The 19737-nt window shown below is 45.4% G+C and overlaps 1 protein-coding gene and 1 non-coding gene across 3 annotated transcripts in view; both read right to left on the bottom strand.

The window, feature by feature from the left end:
- Positions 1–19737, bottom strand: part of NKAIN4 (sodium/potassium transporting ATPase interacting 4) — a 120872-nt gene that overhangs the window by 78382 nt on the left and 22753 nt on the right. The gene's annotated exons all lie outside the window — the stretch shown is intronic.
- On the bottom strand, positions 1988–2059 carry TRNAC-GCA (transfer RNA cysteine (anticodon GCA)). The gene has a single exon. It is a non-coding gene; the product is annotated as a tRNA-Cys (tRNA).

The raw sequence follows: 19737 nt of genomic DNA, 5'->3' as shown, positions 1-19737 counted from the left end.
TGCACGTATCTGAGGAAGGGGACCCTGTGTGGCCCCGAAACAATTGTCATACATAGTGTTGACACATTATGATGGAATAAAATTACCTTTGGCTTATTTGAAAAGCTGGTGTGCGGACCTACTCTTGGACTTTCTACTTTCACACTGGGACGTTGCGTTTTGATGCGATGTTAAAGTCGCAACACAAACGTCCCAAAAATGTCACTACGCAACTATATGCCCTGTTATGGTCGCATACAGTAGGCATACAGGCAATGAAAAGTATGCTTCCAGGTCATTACTGAGCATGTGCAAACAGTCCACCGCAGTTAATAACGTGTATAACGCACAGCATGCAGCACTGTCTAATAATGCTACACGTTACACACAAAGGCAACGTGTGCACTGTGAATGTTGCACAGACTTAGTATTGCTGTGCGTTAGTCCACGTTAAAACTTTTTCTAACTTGCGACTTTAACGTCCCACTGAGAAAGAGACCTATAAGTTGGAATTTTGTGACTTTCGGCTCAGAATTCCCATGCGAAAGTTGGTATGCAAGGAAATCCAAGCATTAGTCCCTACAACCTAGGCAACTGCCTGGGGCCCAGTGGGCATCGGGGGATGTGTAGCCACTCCCTGTGATCACTCTACCACCCACTTCAACTTACTAAAATAACTAGGAGGAAGTGATGGCTAGCCTGCCTTGAGCACCATTTCACCTTAACCTGCTGGGCGGTCTGGACGAGCTCAGCTCGTCCAGTACCGCCGGAGCCTGCCGCTCAGGCCCTGCTGGGCCGATTTGGCTGAAATAAAAAGCAGCACACGCAGCCGGCACTTTGCCAGCCGCGTGTGCTGCCTGATCGCCGCTGCAGTGCGGCGATCCGCCGCATGCAGCGGCGAAAGAGGGTCCCCCCAGCCGCCTGAGCCCAGCATAGCCGGAACAAAAAGTTCCGGCCAGCGCTAAGGGCTGGATCGGAGGCGGCTGACGTCAGGACGTCGGCTGACGTCCATGACGTCACTCCGCTCGTCGCCATGGCGACGAGGTAAGCGAAACACGGAAGGCCGCTCATTGCGGCCTTCCGTGTTATTTCTTGCCGCCGGAGGCGATCTGAAGATCGCCTCCGGAGCGCCCTCTAGTGGGCTTTCATGCAGCCAACTTTCAGTTGGCTGCATGAAATAGTTTTTTTTTTATTAAAAAAAACCCCTCCCGCAGCCTTCCTGGCGATCTTAATAGAACGCCAGGCAGGTTAAAGTGGAGCTGAACTCTTGCACAGGACAGAAGGGAAACCTAGAGAAATGCACCCTGTGTGTATTTTAAAGAGTTTAGCCTGTCTTATTCCCTCTCATCTGTGACTAATCACAAGTGTAATTTTGATCTCTCAGCTGTGTCAGTTGGCTGTCTCAGCACAGCAGCTAATTTGGAAACACAGGATGTTAACCCTCTATCCTACTGACACTCTACAGATTTATTGCAGGATGTGTATTAGCTGTAACAAAGAAATGTTTTTCTTTAAAGGTTATTAGGCTGTTGCTTGTCTTTCAGAACAGAGAGGAAGTTCTAAGTTCAGGTCCGCTATAAAGGACAACTGAAGAGAGAAGGATATGAAGGCTGCCATATTTATTTTCTTATAAGCAATACCAGTTGCCTGGCTGTCCTGCTGATCCGCTGCCTCTAATACTTTTAGCCATAGCCCCTGAACAAGCATGCAGCAGATCAGGTGTTTCTGACATTTTTTTTCAGATTTTTTTCTGACATTTCTTTCAGGGATTAGCTGCATGCTTGTTTCTGGTGTGAATCAGACACTACTGCAGCCAAATAGATCAGAAGGGCTGCCAGGCAACTAGTATTGTTTAACAGGAAATAAATATTACTGCTTCCATATTCCTCTCACTTCAGTTGTCCTTTAATCCTTTTCTATCTATGATATCTACGCATCTCCTTTGCTGAGTGAAACAGTTTAAGGCTAATAAATGATGTAACCCATCTCACAGAAATAAAAAGAAGTGAGGGGGCACCCGGATTTGAACCAGGGACCTCTTGATCTGCAGTCAAATGCTCTACCACTGAGCTATACCCCCTGCCTATGGTGATAAGAGTATTTCCAGGACCTGGTTGGGTCACATAGCGTACACTAGCACTGAATCACTCTGTTTATTCAGCAGTGTTTGTTTCTGTTCTAATCTTGCCAAATGAATTTTCCCAGGGCAGAGCTTTGTCTCCATTGCAACCAACAGGACTTTTGACAATGCAATCTCTTCTCCTGATAGCTCTGCAAGGGCTGGGACACACTAGAAATGGCAAAACTCTATAGCAACTACGATTTCAAGCGCTTTGTGATTTCCCTATACCTTCCAATCAGGGCAAACCGCCCTGAAAATGGCACATGCACGTTTTTGGCTGTGGCAATCAAACGGAATGCCCCAATGAGAACTATCTCATTGCAAAGCATAGTGTAAGCGCTTTTAGGGTGATTTGTACAAATCACCTGCGCTTAAAAATTCCAAAAAAGCCTTTAGTGTGAACGAGCCCTTAAGGTAGCGATTTGTCAGCGATTTCATAACATTTGCGATTAGCGTTTCTCAATTTGATTGGTGGATTTAAATGCACTGCGCTTCTGGGTAGTTTCAGCGCTTATAAATCACATGCACATCGCTTACATTTACGATTTATGCGTGGTTTGCCTGCTCTCCTACACTTTGAATTGAAGCAAAAGTGCGCACAAAATGCTGCATGTCCTGCGATTGTGATTCGACTTTAAAAAACGCAATCGCTCTAGTGAGCTCATCGCCATAAACTTTCATTAGATAAATGTTTATAAAAAAGCACCGGCTAACCTCAAAACTCTAAAATCGTTCAAAAAAGTCAGAGGCCTAAAAGCGCTTGTGTAATGAAATCCTATGTGAGTGTTCTCACATGAGTGATGAGATTTTTTCCAATCGCAAACGCGGATCGCGCACCATCTTTTGGACGATTGCGCTTCAATGCAAGGTATAGGAAAAATTGCAAGTTGCTTTGAAAAGTGATTTTATGAGCGTTTTTAAAGCAAATTTGCTTTGAAAGACATTCAGTTCCGGGGTCAGAGAGCACTTCCTGTTGTCTGTGCACACAAAATCGCAAGGCGAAAACACATGCAAAATAGCTTGCAAAAAAAACACAAATCGCTCTAAAAATGCTAGGAATCACTCAAAATTGCTCACAAAAGCACTTTGCACTTGCCCTTGAGGTGTGCAGTGTGAACTGAGCCTTAAGGTGGCCACTAATGGTACAATTTGCCAAACGATCGTTTACGAACGGTTCTTGGTATGAACGATCGAAAATGACCGTTTAGGACCACTAATGGACAAAAACCTCCTAACAAATCCGATCAGAATCTGATCAGATTGGTTAGGAGATTTTTGTCCATTAGTATTCCCTAATGATCATTCCCGATTGTTCATACGAAGAATCGTTCGTAAATGATTATTTAGCAAATAGTATCATTAGTGGCCACCTTTATATAGATTCAAATTATCATTTAAAACAAACAAACAGATCAGGCGATTATCAGTGAAAAGGGGGTTTGTGACGTGAAAAGATAACAAGCGATGGCGTTTCTTGAGCACTCCTAGCGATCGGAGATAACACCCAAAATACAGAGGAACCTGAGGGAATTGTTCTGGCAATTGTCATTCACCCGAGACTGTGCATACAAACATTGTTATCTCATAGGCGATGTACAAATACACATGAGCAGCGGATCATGACATCACCAACGCCGTCGTGTTATGCTGTGTGACATTGTTGCCAGATGTTAGTTATTCTATGGAAAACATTACAGCGCGTTTTATCTCATACTTAGCTTAGCACTAGCGGTGGGAAAACACAATGAAACCAAATCATGCAATTTTTACAAATTGATTGTGTAAAAAAAACTGAATAAATTATTTCTTCTGATATTTTTGGCTGAAGGCTGAGGACTCCGATTCCTTAGTTCATGCTTCCACCAACTCCGACTCCTCAGTTCATAATACTACTGACTCTGAGTCCTCCATTCATGGTACCACCAACTCTGACTCCTCAGTTAATAGTACTACTGACTCTGAGTCCTCCATTCATGATACCACTGACTCCAACTCCTCACTCAGTTCAATGTTCCACAAATTCTGACTACTCAGTTCATAGTACCACCAACTCTGACTCTTCAGTTAATGATACCACCAACTCTAACTGTATACCGTATTTGATTTTTAAAGGATACCCGAAGTGACATGTGACATGATGAGATAGACATGTGTATGTACAGTGCCAAGCACACACATAACTATGCTGTGTTCCTTTTTTTCTTTCTTTGTCTGAAAGAGTTAAATATCAGGTATCTAAGTGGCTGACTTAGTCCTGACTCAGACAGGAAGTGACTACAGTGTGACCCTCACTGATAAGAAAGGGGAATTTCTCATCAGTGAGGGTCACACTGTAGTCACTTCCTCTCTGAGTCAGCCACTTACATACCTGATACTTAACTCTTTCAGGCAGAGAAAGAAAAAAAGGAACATAGCTTAGTTATTTGTGTGCTCGGCACTGTACATACACATGTCTATCTCATCATGTCACATGTCACTTTGGGTATCCTTTAACATTTGGTAACTGCTGTATTGCAGCAGCACATGTAACTTTTTTTTTTTTTTTTTTTAAAGGGAAGGTTCAGGGAGGGTGGGTAAAAAATCAAAATCAATTTCCACTTACCTGGGGCTTCCTCCAGCCCGTGGCAGGCAGGAGGTGCCCTCGCCGCCGCTCCGCAGGCTCCCGGTGGTCTCCGGTGGCCGACCCGACCTGGCCAGGCCGGCTGCCAGGTGGGGTTCTTCTGCGCTCCAAGGCCCGGAACTTCTGCGTCCCACGCCGGTGCGCTGACGTCATCGGACGTCCTCCGGGCTCTACTGCGCAGGTGCAGAACTACTGCGCATGCGCAGTAGAGCCCGGAGTAGAGCGCCGGCGTGGGACGCAGAAGTTCCGGGCCTTGGAGCGCAGAAGAGCCCGACCTGGCAGCCGGCCTGGCCAGGTCGGGTCGGCCACCGGAGACCACCGGGAGCCTGCGGAGCGGCGGCGAGGGCACCTCCTGCCTGCCACGGGCTGGAGGAAGCCCCAGGTAAGTGGAAATTGATTTTGATTTTTTACCCACCCTCCCTGAACCTTCCCTTTAAGGGACTCCCGAGGTGAAAATAAACAATTGTATCTATCTTCCTTCTCCTAAAAATGACTTTAGATATTCCACTTTTTTTTTTAAATCTACTTATTGAAGTTTAAATCTACTTTTTAAGTTTTAACTGTTTTATTGTTTTTGCTCAATGACACATTCATTGAAGTGTGCCAGAGCTAAAATCTATGAACTATTGACCCTTTTTATCTCTTTCCTGCTCTCAGAAGCCATTTTCTGCTAGGAAAGTGTTTTATAGTTGGAATTTCTTATCAGCGAGGGTCACACTCTAGTCACTTCCTGTCTGAGTCAGGACTGAGTCAGCCACTTACACACCTGAGATTTAACACTTTCAGACAGAGAAAGAAAAAAAGGAACACAGCATAGTTATCTGTGCTAGGCACTGGACATACCCATGTCTATCTCATCATGTCACATGTCACTTCGGGTATCCGTTAAGCACTAAGCGCTGCTAATACTGTATATACAAGTTATTTATTGTAACTATTAGCTGAGAAATAGAACATTTTATCATATTGTTTTTAAAGCACACCTGAATTGTTTTAGCCATAGCCCCTGAACAAACCCGGAGATCAGATGTTTGGCTTGGCTTAAGTCTGTCTGAGTTTGCCGCATGCTTGTTCCAGGTGTTATTCAGCAGGACGCCAGGCAACTGGTATTGTTTAAAAGGAAATAAATATGGTGGCCCCCATATTCCTCTGGCGTCAGGTGTCCTTTATGGTGGCCATACACCATACAATTTTCATGCAATCTGACTGTACAATTTTTATACAATCTTACCAACATCCATGTAGTATAACAGCACTTGGTGATTGATTGTACAGCCAGGTTGCATGACAATTGTATGGTGTATGGCCACCTTTAGTCGGTATATTTTTAACGACTGACTCCTGGTATCCAATAATTGCTGTCGACTCCACAGCCCTGCTCGATATTAATCACAGCAGAATTCGAATAGCGAATGGGTCACACCGGTAGCGTTGTTCAGCTCAATGTCACATAAACGCTATGTGGCCGCCAATCAGCTCCTCACCCACCCCCCAGTCTCCAACATGCCCGAACGCCCTGTGAATCAATGATCGGCCTGACCTGGGAGGAGAGGAGGGGGTATTCCATCCATCAGACACAGAAAACAAAGCATCTCCTGCCTCTCGTGCGCACATATTTCCATGTGAGATCCTCATCTGGGCCAGACGTCAGAGTGAGCCGCGGCACGTGCCGATATCCACCATGAGCTGCCTAATAAAGTCTGGAATAACCCCAGCAATACAGGTGCTGCCAGATGAATCTCACATCTATCCGGGTCATAGCAGAATAAATGTGGACGCGCCCCCCCCCCTCCCCTAACCTCAGCCTGTCAAATGCGCTGCTCACCGCTAATATCTGCTGATGAGCTTTCTGCCATCCTCGCCTCAGAAATATATTACCTATCCATACCTTCCTTATGCATAGCTCCCAACTGTCCCTCTTTTGGAGGGACAGTCCCTCTTTGGGATCCCAGCTCCTCTGTCCCTCTTTCCTCCTCATTTGTCCCTCTTTCAGGACTCATGCACAGATCTATGTAAATAGATGTATTTTTCTACTGAAAAAATGTCTGTAATGTACTATAAATGTTATTTATAGCCTTTAAATTGATATATTTCTTATTTAAAAATGTTAATATTCTGGAAAATGAACCAGGATAGAAAGGACCAGTGTGGTTTAAATTATACAACAGCATATTTTTCCAATTAAATCTTTATAGTTTGCATGACTAGGGGTGTGTTGGGGCGTGATTAGGGGTGTGGCAGGGGTGCAGCCTTAGCGTCCTTCTTTCTTGGATCAAAATGTTGGGAGGTATGCTCATGCCTGATGCTGCTAAAATGCTGCTGCATGCCCCGATCCTATCCTGCTGTGATTACTGTAACATCCTCCTGTGTGGCCTGACAGCTAACTAACTAGACATCTTCTGCAGCACATTACAGAGTACATAGTCATGTCACTGACTGTCCTCAGAGGATCTCATAATCTAATCCTGTCATAGTCATAGTCTAATGTTCTACCATGTTATTATTATGTATTTATATAGCACTGACATCTTCTGCAGCACTTTACGGAGTACATAGTCATGTCACTGACTGTCCTCAGAGGAGCTCACAATCTGTGACTGTGCTGTACAACTGAAGTGGGCTGGAGAGTGAAGACCAGCACAGTGAAGGGCAGGATATGGGATATATGATCTGGTGTTGGTACAGGTGACACAGGGACACTTGGGGACCTTGTGTAACCTGTCCCCATCTCCTGGCAGTGTGCTGGGTACCTGTGTCACATTGCTCTGCCCAGCCTAGGCATGGATCGCTACAAATCCTATTACATAAGCCTTAGCGCTGGCTAGAAAATTAGAACTCATTATGGCAGAATCAGTCATCAGGGTCCCCTGACCTCCGCTGTCCCACATTCCAGCCACACAAAGACCTCCAGTCACGAGGAGAGATCTGTGTCCCGTGTCCTACAGGAGAATATTCCTGTGTGTTTACTCCCGATGATTTTATGAATCAGAACATTTGTTTTTTCTGGTAAATGTTGCTGTAAAGACCGCGTGTTTGCAGTGTTTTATCTAGGCGGTGGGATTAGCCAATCAGAACTGTGGAATTAAAGTATACCTGAGACAGGGGAAATGAAAATTGTATACATGCCTGGGGCTTCCTCCAGACTGATCGCTCCCTCACCATCCTCATCCACCTCCTGGAACCTCAGCTATTCGGCCTATGAAGTCCTTTGGTCTGGGGCATACTACGCATGCGCTTCCTGCCTGCGCGCGCCCCATTGCGCTCCCATCGCCAGGAGCGTTCTGCACTTGCGCAGGGAAGTATTTAGTATAAATGGGCAGAGCAGGGACAATGTCCTCCAGCACCCAAGGCTGAGACACCAAAGTGCGCCCCTCCATTCTTCCCCCCCCCCCCCCCCCCCCCCCCAGCTGTCACACACTGATTGCTATAAGACTCAGGGCTAGTGCACACGTTTCTGAAGCATTTTTCAAAACACTTGCAGGGGGAAAACCACTTGGCTAATGAAAGTGAATGGGCGGTGCACACCAGAGCGGGTAGTTTTTCCCACAAAAGCAAACTCAGGGGCTGCAACATTTTTGAGATTTCTGAAGCGTTTCTGCCGCGATGTTAAAGTATAGGAAAGTGGAAACCGCTCTGAAAAACGCTAGATCAGAGCGGTTTTCCAGGCGTTTTTGTTACAGAAGACACAAAAACACTCCAAAAAACGCTAGGCATGTTGTCGCTCTGAAACCAGCTTCAAAAACCTCTAGCGTTTTGCCGATCTGCTAGAGGTTTTTGGTGTGCACTGGGCCTATGAGGTGCCCCCAAGCCCCATTACCCCCCCAACACCTTAAACTCTAGTTATCTGGCTTGCTCACTGCCATATATCCCCTTTTCTTATTTCTCTCTGTTTCAAACACAATAGGGGAATGATAGCTGAGTGAGTTGTGCGCCCTCCTACGCTGCGCCCTGAGGCCGGAGCCTCTCTCGCCTCTGCCTCGGCCCAACCCTGCACAGCCCACAATATGCTTACACTATTAATAAATTGTGAAGCGCTTCAAAGCGGTGCCACACGTTTGCTACCATACGCGACTATTTTTGAAATCCTTATCATCATACAGTAACCATTACAGAAACTGGCCTCAATGATTTATTACCAGAACCTGTTGTGATCTTACCTTTACTGCACTATAGTAAACTCAGACCCCTCGTCCACTTTCAGAACAAGCCAGTTAAAGGACAGCTGAAGTAAGAGGGATATGGAGGCTGCCATATTTATTTCCTTTTAAGCAATGCCAGTTGCCTGGCTATCCTGCTGATCCTCTGCCTCTAATACTATCAGCCATAGTCCCTGAACAAGCATGCAGCAGATCAGGTGTTTCTGACATTATTGTCATAACTGACAAGATTAGCTGCATGCTTGTTCTTTGGTGTGATTCAGACACTGCTGCAGCCAAATAGACCAGCAGAGCTGCCAGGCAACTGGTATAGTTTAAAAGGAAATTAATATGGCAGCCTCCATATCCCTCTCACTTCAGTTGTCCTTTAAAGCAACAGTGGGAGCCTCAAACACGTATACTGTATTTTATGGATTAAAAAACAATAGATACACATATACAGTATTCAGCACTGAATACAATACATCTTTAACATTTTAAAATGTGATACTGAAAAATAGATAACATTTTCGAAATCATATCTGTAAAAATATATAAGATTCCGGGCGGCTTCTGTCCGAACGGGTGAGTTCATAATCCAGTCAAATGGGTCAAACGGCCCGTGCCGGGCGCTGAGCCCTGCAAACGCACAAAGCCACCGCCAGAAATGGCCGACGGAGGGAGCGCACAGATGCCGGCGGACCTGAATGGCATCCTGGTTTCATTAAGGAATCGGGATTCTGTGCGGCGGTTTTACTCCATTGTAGCGAGACGCAGGATGGAGGCGGAACAGACGGGCGGCTCCCCGATGCCCACTAAACATAATATAGTGGCTGACAATATATCTTGGCTGCCCAGCCTGCTGTAATCCTACGCCAAGACCGTAGAGGACTCCGGTTCATCCACAGAACTTTCACAGCTCCTGGAACTGGTCCTCATGTGTCACAGCGGATGAAGATGACAGATAATAGGCCCATCTGGTGGGGCAATCATTCAGAGCGTTATTCCTGCTGCTTTTATGGAACCTTGCGCTGCAGAGACGCCAGCGTCCTAGAGCAGACCTAAAACCTCATTCATACATGACACAATTTGTGTGCGATTTGCGCACATTTAATGCTGGGAATGCGCGGGTCGATTCTGAAGCTCGATTTTGCGACCGATCGTTTTGCCGCTCGATTCTCTTATTTTCCGCTCATTTTTCTTATCTTTTTTGAATTCACTTCAATGACAAATCGAGCAGGAAAACGATCGAACGGTGATCGGACATGTTGGAGATTATCTATCTAACCATCTTATCAGCTCAGAATCGACCCTTGTATTCCCAGCATAATGCAAGTCAGGGGCAGCACAACTGACTTGTGTTGTCTTGTAATTTTTAATAAAGCCACTCACAACCAAAAGAAGATTCTGAACAGAAAAAATAGTAAATCGCAGAATCATAAAAAAAAATTAAAAAAGGGAGGGGGGGCTGCTGTACATGGATGTACATATGGAAAGGGAGGCTGCTGTACATGGATGTACATATGAAAGAGGAGGCTGTACATGGAAAGGGAGGGAGGCTGCTGTACATGGATATTACATATGGAAGAGGAGGCTGTACATGGAAAGGGAGGGAGGCTGCTGTACATGGATGTTACACATGGAAGAGAGGGCTGCACATGGAATGGGAGGTGACTGCTGTACATGGATGATACACATGGAAGAGGGGGCTGCACATGGGAGGGGGCTGCTGTACATGAATGTTACACATGTACAAGGGGCTGCACATGGAAAGGAACGAGAGCTGCTATACATGGATGTTATATATGGAAGAGGGCTGCTGTACATGGATGATACACATGGAAGAGGGGGCGGCACATGGAAAGGAAGGTGCTGCTATACATGGATGTTATATGTGGAAGAAGGCTGCTGTACATGGAATGGGAGGGTGGCTGCTGTACATGGATGATACACATGGAAGAGGGGGCTGCACATGGAATGTTAGGGGGATGCTGCACATGGATGATACATATGGAAGAGGGGGCTGCACATGGAATGTTAGGGGGATGCTGCACATGGATAATACATATGGAAGAGGGGGCTGCACATGGAATGGGAGAGGCTGCTATATATGGATGATACACATGGAAGAGGGGTCTGCACATGGAATGGGAGGGGGCTGCTGTACATGGGTGATACACATGGAAGAGGGGGCTGCACATGGAATGTTAGGGGGATGCTGCACATGGATAATACATATGGAAGAGGGGGCTGCACAAGGAACAGGAGGGGGTGCTGCACATGGATGATACATATGGAAGAGGGGGCTGCACATGGAATGGGAGAGGCTGCTATATATGGATGATACACATGGAAGAGGGGGCTGCACATGGAATGGGAGGGGGCTGCTGTACATGGATGATACACATGGAAGAGGGGGCTGCACATGGAATGGCAGGGGGCTGCATGGATGATATACGTGGAAGAGGGGTCTGCACATGGAATGGGAGGGGGCTGCTGTACATGGATGATACACATGGAAGAAGGGGCTGTACATGGAATGGGAGGGGGCTGCTGTACATGGATGATACACATGGAAGAGGGGGCTGCACATGGAATGGGAGGGGGTTGCTGTACATGGATGGTACACATGGAAGAAGGGGCTGTACATGGAATGGGAGGGGGTTGCTGTACATGGATGATACACATAGAACAGGGGGCTGCACATGGAATGGGAGGGGGTTGCTGTACATGGATGATACACATGGAAGAAGGGGCTGTACATGGAATGGGAGGGGCTGCAGTACATGGATGATACACATGGAACAGGGGGCTGCACATGGAATGGGAGGGTGCTGCTGTACATGGATGATACACATGGAACAGGGGGCTGCACATGGAATGGGAGGGTGCTGCTGTACATGGATGATACACATGGAAGAAGGGGCTGTACATGGAATGGAAGGGGTTACAGTACATGGATGATACACATGGAAGAGGGGGCTGCACATGGAATGGGAGGGGGTTGCTGTACATGGATGATAGACATGGAAGAATGGGCTGCACATGGAATGGGAGGAGTTTGCTGTACATGGATGATACACATGGAACAGGGTGCTGCACATGGAATGGGAGGGGGCCGGCTGTTGTACATAGAAATACTATAAATCTGTCCCTAGAAAGAACAAAAGCCCTGTCATTGCTGTTTCATACATACTGATGACAATGCAGCTATAGATCGATGTCACTGCACTCTTCTTGTGTGTTTATAGAAGTTCCCTTATACTCTATAATCACCTTTTGGAATGTAGCGGTGGGAACAACAGAGTTAAAAGGTCATCCCCACTCAGCGCCAAATAAACTTTATCAATGAAATCGCTCTCAGCCTTTCTTCGCTTGCTGCGGTGAATCCACATCTCCCGGCCCCCCTCCCGAGGCAACGCAGGCGGCTCCCAACATACAAAGGGGGCAGCAGCTGAGGAGGGCAACAATGAGGAGGAGATGGGGGCTGGGGGTCTCCATGACAACCTCCATCTATTGCACCAGAGAGACCTGACAGCAATCAAATCAGAAGTTCATTAGCAGAGATCCCCGCCTGTCTGGGGATAATGACAGGCTTCCGAACAAAGGAACGCCGCAGAAATAAATGCACAAGCTTTCGCTGGGGGGGGAGGGGGGTGTCTATCTCCTAACTTAACTAAATATATTGATTTTACCAAGCCTCGCTGCATATAATTAGACGCAGCGGCTGGCTGTTCCATAGTACTGGCTGATATCATTGTGAATAAGCCCTAAGTGGGAGGCTCTGCCTTTCATTCTGTCACGTGACCCACGATTATTAAATCGGACACTATGCATGCCTGACGTGATAGGGGAGGGACATGGATTCAATCACACTGATCAAATCTGACAGCGATCTTTCCCCTCGCATTTTTTACTGCCGTTTAAAGTTTTGATCAGTTTCGGAGAGTTTATCGATTGAAAATGTCATGGAGATTGAGTGGTATACAAGGCTGGATATCGCTCCAACCCAATCCACTCCTGCATGGAAAATCATTGTCTCTTCGCAAAATTATATGTTTTGCAGCATTAATTCTCACATGTCATGCAAATTCCAAGTGGCTTTTAGATGCAGTAAAAAAAAAATAAAAAAAAACAACAACAAAAAATTGCACGAAAATTCACATACAGATTTTAAGCAAAAAGCTGAATGCAATTTTTTTTAAAGAGATTCTTAAGCTGGCTAAAAAAAAAATAGAAAAAGAGTTTCACTTACCTGGGGCTTCTACCAGCCCCCTGCAGCCGCCCTGTGCCCATGCAGCCACTCACCGATGCTCCGGTTCGTTCCCGGAAGCCCCAGGTAGGTAAAACTTTTTTTTTTTTTTTTTTTTTTTAGACATATGACTATGGCAGGGATTAGATTGTGAGCTCTTCTGACGGACAGTTAGGGACCAGACAATATACTCTGTATAGCACTGCAGAACATGTCGGTGCTATATAAATACTAAATAATAATAATGTTCATTCATGATGTAATGATGATGTAATACTTAGTCCATCGCACGTGAGTACAAATATCGATCATCATCTAATGATGTTTGTACGTGATCTAACAATGTTTTGTCTGAGCAATAATCGCCTGAACAAATCCATTACTCAAATTCCCGATAAACGTCATTGCTCGTTATCTTTTCGTATCATTGGGTACCTTTTTAATCAATGATAATCGCCCAATCCATCGTAAGTCGTTCTTTTTAAACTATTTTTCAAATCTATGTATGCAGCTGTGGCCTGAATGTGTGGCGGTGCAGCTAACCTCTCGTCTTTTCCGCTGGGCTTTTCCTACCTTTTATTGTGTGTGAGTGTTTATTACCTGTATTACTTGTTTGTATGTCTGTCTATATTTTGTATAGTGTTTGTGACACTGTAATTGTACAGCTCTGCGGATCAGGCTATATAATAATAATAATGGTAATCCACGCGGCTAGTAAGTAACAGGTGATCAGCCATGCGGTGACGGCTCAGTTAAATATCATTGTCACATCTGTTGGGGCGTTTGCCACCTGCTTGGATAGAAGTGAGTTGGGCATGCCGCTTGAGCAGCAGATGCCTCCTTGCGCTAGGCGGCCTCGCGGAGGAGGATGACAGGTGGCGAATGCACCGCCATCAGCTGTCTGCATGTCACGCTCGCCCTCCAGAGGCATACCTAGTTAGAATTATTGCTGGGGGGGGCCGTGTGGCCAGACGTTCTGTAATTAAACCTCGCCTTTTGTACACGCCTCCGGGAATAAAACAAAAATGAATTGGTACATAAAGAATTTCGAAAGGTGTCGCTTTTGTGTTCTACGGCCCCGATTATCTGACTGCAGTATCGGTATCGGCGAAGGAAACTTATGGTGGGGGGACTTGAACTCAGAACTTCCTCTCTGCTTTAAAAAATACATAACAGCATAATAACCTTTAGGCTTCTTGCACACAGGGACGTTACAGGCGCACATTAGTGCAGCCTGTAACGCTCCCTCAACGCACAGCAATGTAACACAAGTGGGCTGTTCACACTGCCCACGTTGCGTTACATTGTAACGCAGCAAAGTGCTGCATACTGTAGCGTAACAGCGGCTTAAGCCGCGTTAGACTGTTTGCACATGCTCAGTCATGCTGGGGAGGAGGGGAGAGCGGCCAGGCACATGGCTAATTAATATTCACTGCACTCAGTGTTTACTTCCTAGAGCGGCCGCTCTGTGCGGCGATTGGCCGGGCGGGACCACGTGATGCCGCATGCGTCCAAGAGTACGCATCACGGCATCACGGACGCCAGAGTGAGCTGCACAACGCGGCTCACTCTGACGTCCACACCAGAGAGCACCAGGCGTTGCGTTAGGAGCACGTTATGTGCCCTATAACGTCCCCTAAACGCAACGTCCTGGTGTATAACTAGCCTTAAAGAAACACATTTCTTTGTTACAGCAATAAATCTGCAGTGTGTCTACTTCTTGCTTTACATGGAAGCAAACATAGGGATAACATCCTGTGTTTACAAATTAGCTGCTCTGCCATGGCAGCCAGCTGACACAGCTGAGAGATCATATTACAGTGGTGATTGGTCACAAACAAGTGGGAATCAGACAGACTAAACTCTCTAAAAACATACATGGTCAATTTCTCTCTGTTTTCCTTCTCTCTTGTGCCAAAGTTCAGGTCCACTTTAAAACCACTCTGGCGTTCTATTAACTGCGCCACAGTGGCAGCGCAGCAGTTTTAAATTTTTTTTTTTTTTAAATCATGTAGCTAACCTAGCACTGGCGTGAACCCTCATAAGGAAATCCCGTTCTGAACAGGATTTCCTTTAGGGCTTCCCCCGTCGCCATGACGACAATTGCAATGACGTCATTGGCGTCATGGACGGCGTGACGTCAGACGGAGTCCTGATCCATCCCTCTGGATTGACTGGCACTGATTGACCAGGCTGCGCAAGGGTCTCGGCGGGGGGGTTGTTACGCGGTGGGTAGCGCCGCATCGGCGGTGAGCGGCGGCGGTCAGGACCAGCGCGCAGCAAGCAAAGTGCTTGCTGCGTGTTTTTTAAAAAAAATGGTGAAAATCGGCCCAGCGGGGCCTGAGCGGCGCTCTCCGGTGGTCATGGATGAGCTGAGCTCGTCGATACCGCCAAGGAGGTTAACCTTATCACAGTCAACCCATTTCAGTAATAATAACACAATCAAAAAGAATGCTGTATAAAGTTAGATTTCTATGATTCTAATTGATGTATAAAGCGCCAACATATTGCATGACAGACAATGGTATACACAAAATATATAGATGTAGTTTCATACTGTAATACAGAACTGGTAGTCATAGTAATTATAGTGACAAATGTAACACGATGAACAAAATGTATAGTAAATTCCAAAGGGAGAGAGAGAGCCCTGCCCTTGTGAGCTTACTATATAAAAAAAAAAAAATAGGGAAGAAACAAGAGGTATATTTATACCTGGTTCCTAATACCTGCTCTGGGGATCTGCATATCCTCCAGTGGGAAAGCAGGTGTGTGTTGCTCTCAGCTGTTATAGAGATGGAAGGGATCACAAGGAAATCACAGATGTACTTCCACCCTATGGCATTGCTGTAAACCCAGCAAGGCTGTGGCTGTGCAAAGCGATTAGTGATGGTCATGTCTAGCTCCGAGTAGATGCAGAATTACACAATGCTTGTATGCAAATTATTGCAGTTTGAAAATAGATCAATCAAACTCTTTAAAGGTGGAGTTCGGTTGGTCTATTTTCAAACTGCATACATTATATACTAGAAATAAGCCCGCCCATTTACAAATGGGTGCTAGGGTTCAGCCGCAACCCACTCACCTCCTTCTCCTACTTCACCTCTCGCAACGGCTGCGCTCCCAAACGCACACGTAGGACTATGTTTATCATGTTACATCTGTCACTGTTATTACAATGTCCTGTATTGTATTGTCTGTATTATTATTACGTACCCCATGTTTGTTTCTGTACAGCGCTACAGAATATGTTGGCGCTTTTTAAATCAATAAATTGATAATAATATGTGCAATACAGCTTGCTACAATACCTCAAATCATCTCTATATAAACATATAGAGATGATTTTATAAGGGTTGCTTACTTAGGGAAATCAGAGATACATTTTAAGGAAGCACTGTAGTGCAGTAAGTTATTCAGGATACTCACAATTATGGCAGTTTTCCTGGTTTCAGCATCAGATACTCTTCCTATATCTGTATATTGTTGTATATTGATATGTTGCCCCAGCCATGTTTAGCCTAGGCTGTTTAGCTATTCGGTATGCTCCTCACAGAGCATACTGGGAGACTGCAAAAAGTACAAGCAGGTTAACAGACCATGGTAGTTTTAAAACTTGGACAATTTGCTGCATCTCCTCAGGCTAGGTTCAATGTGGGACGTTGCATTATGATGCAATGTTAAAGAGGAACTCCAGTGAAAATAATGTAATAAAAAAAGTGCTTCATTTTTACAATAATTATGTATAAATGATTTAGTCAGTGTTTGCCCACTGTAAAATCTTATAAATCCCTGATTTACATTCTGACATTTATTACATGGTGACATTTTTACTGTCGGCAGGTGATGTAGCGGCTGCTTGCTGTTTTGGCCGTTGTAAACAGCTATTTCCTACAATGCAGCAAGGTTCACAGACAGGAAACTGCCAGGAGTACGTACTCAGAGTTTCTTGTGGGAGGGGTTTCACCACAATATCAGCCATACAGCGCCCCCTGATGGTCTGTTTGGGAAAAGGAATAGATTTCTCATGTGAAAGGGGGGTATCAGCTACTAATTGGGATAAAGTTCAATTCTTGGTCAGAGTTTCTCTTTAAAGTCGCAACGTAACAAAAAAAAAGGTGACACATTAACGCTGTGTCACCGTTGCATACAGTAGGTACAGTGAGGCATGCAGGCAATGAAAAGTATGTTTTCCTGTACCTGGTAACGTGTGCGTTTAGCAGCAGTGTGTTACCATAACGCTACACTTTTCAATGCAAAGCTAATGTTGCACTGTGAACATAGTGCGGTAAGCTGCGTTATAAGACTTTATAATGCAGCTCCGCAATGTCCCACTGTGAATGTAGCCTCTGTGTAGCTTTGCATCTATTTATTAACCCACTCCTTTGGTAAGGTGTGCCATTAAAAAAAAATACATACTTTTACACATTCTGAGAGACCAGGATTATTTTCACCCGGCTTTAGAACTCTCAATAAACAAACATTCTGCAGAAATACACCTGTTAATGATCATTTTCAGTGACGATCTTATGTCTGTGCAGGCTTGCTCGCCCTCTGTAGCAAACTTGTTTTGAGCAGACAGCAGTTGACCGGTTTGAATTTTTTGATCTGATTGCTACTGTGTTCCCCTGCAGTGGGAGGTCTCTTCTGCCCAGGCACTTGCTGCTCAGCTGAGCCAAGCAACACATTGCAGGGCACCTTGTAAGCAAGAGTGATAGCGTCGGGTGACACAAGCACAACGTTCTTGCATTGCATTCTTTGCTGAGGTTAATCGCCAGTGTGAAGCAATCAGGGCTGGGGCAGCTGCCTGCACTGTGATAAACAATCCTACTATGGATAGGTCAGAGGAGGTTAAACAGTCAACGCCAATCCCTTTACTACGGGAGTCACAAAATGTCTTAGAAAATTGGCGTTCCTTCAACCGGTGCCTTCCCCCCACCCTGCTATAATGACTGCCAAGACTTCAATCATTGTTGAATGCACACAATGGCTTCAATTCACTAAAACACGTTCGGGAAGGCCTTGTTCATATTATACAGTAGGAGAACAGAGGCGCCAACAGAATAAAAGTGGATAAAACCTTTAAAATTTGCTAGGAGGAAGTGGTGGACTTACCTCCATAAAGCAGACACGAAAGACTGTCTGAAAAGTAGCAATCACATATTATTATTATTATATAGTACCCCAAAAGTGCAACGCGTTTCGCAGGCCAAGCCCGCTTCATCAGGCAATAAATGTGGGGACAAAACAGAATTCCAGCAAAAGCAGGTGTAGCGCCTCAGTTCATATTATAAATTGCTAGGGCTATCGTAAACGCTGAGCAATTTATAGGGTTCTTTAACAAGCACTTTCTGAGCCATTTTTGCTTAGAAAAGCGCTTTTCTAAGCGCTTTTGTGGAGCGAAGCTTTTTTTCACTTCCTAGCGTCAGTAAGGAAATTAACTCTTTGACCCGGAAATGAATAAATACAATGTATTTATCAGGGCTGTGGAGTCGGTACACAAATCATCTGACTCCGACGCCTCATTTTATGAAACCACCGACTCCAGGTACCCAAAATTGCTCCGACTCCTCGACTCCGACTCCTTAGTCTAATACTTACCAAGGCGGTGGATTTGGTTAAAAAATCATCCGACTGCAACTCCGACTCCTCAGTTTACTGAAACCACCGACTCCAACTCTAGGTACCCAAAATTTCTCAGACTCCACAGCCCTGGTATTTCTTCATTAAAGCGCTCGGGAAATCGCAATTGCGCTTTTCAAGAGCTTTGCGATTTCCCTATACTTTGGGCTTCATTCACTGATGCTGGGAATACACGGTTCGTTTTTGAGCCATATAGATGGTTCAATAGATAATTTCCGTCATGTCCGATCACCCGTCCGATCATTTTGCCGCTCGATTTGTGATACCAGGGAATGGAAAACAGATAAGAAAAACGAGCGGAAGATGAGAGAATCGGCTGCAGAATCGAGCAGCGAAACAATCACAGCCATAAAAACTTGGTAAAATGACATTTTGCTGTGGTACACTCTAATATATACTGAGTTCTGCATACTCACTTTATACAATGGACAGCGTGGGGTCCCCCTCCAAAGCCTCTTTAAGGCCTGGAACCCACTAAGAATCGCTGCAGTGCTTTAAAATCACCGCAGCCCTGTGTTACCTGAAGCTTGGAAGCGCTGTACAGTAACCTGTGCGGCACTTCCAATTTGCGATTTGTGGTTTTTTTTTTTACTAAAATTTTATCATGCTTACCAGGCGTTCTTCAGTCCATAGCCCCATCCGCTTAAGGAAGAGGTCATAGGTGCTTCTCTAGGACCATCTTGTGACCTCTTCCTTTAGGGGGCGGAGCTACGGCCTGAAGAAGGAAGTACAGATACCCAGTTAGTGAAATAAAGTTTTTTAATAAGCTAATTCTTGCCCCCCCCCCCCCCTAAAGCGCTGCATAATCGTTTTGATAAGCGATTTATACAGCGCTTACATACTTTGCATTTAGTGCTCAAAATGCTGCATGTCTTGCTATTGCGATTACCTCTAATCACCATCGCAGTAATGGGTTCACCTCGACTCACTTTCATTGGCAAAACATTTTTGGGAATCGCCAGCGATTGTCGGAGATCCAACAAAG

Source organism: Hyperolius riggenbachi, chromosome 12 (genome assembly GCF_040937935.1).
Source record: "Hyperolius riggenbachi isolate aHypRig1 chromosome 12, aHypRig1.pri, whole genome shotgun sequence".
Taxonomy (NCBI): domain Eukaryota; kingdom Metazoa; phylum Chordata; class Amphibia; order Anura; family Hyperoliidae; genus Hyperolius; species Hyperolius riggenbachi.
This window is presented reverse-complemented; position numbering and strand designations above follow the sequence as displayed.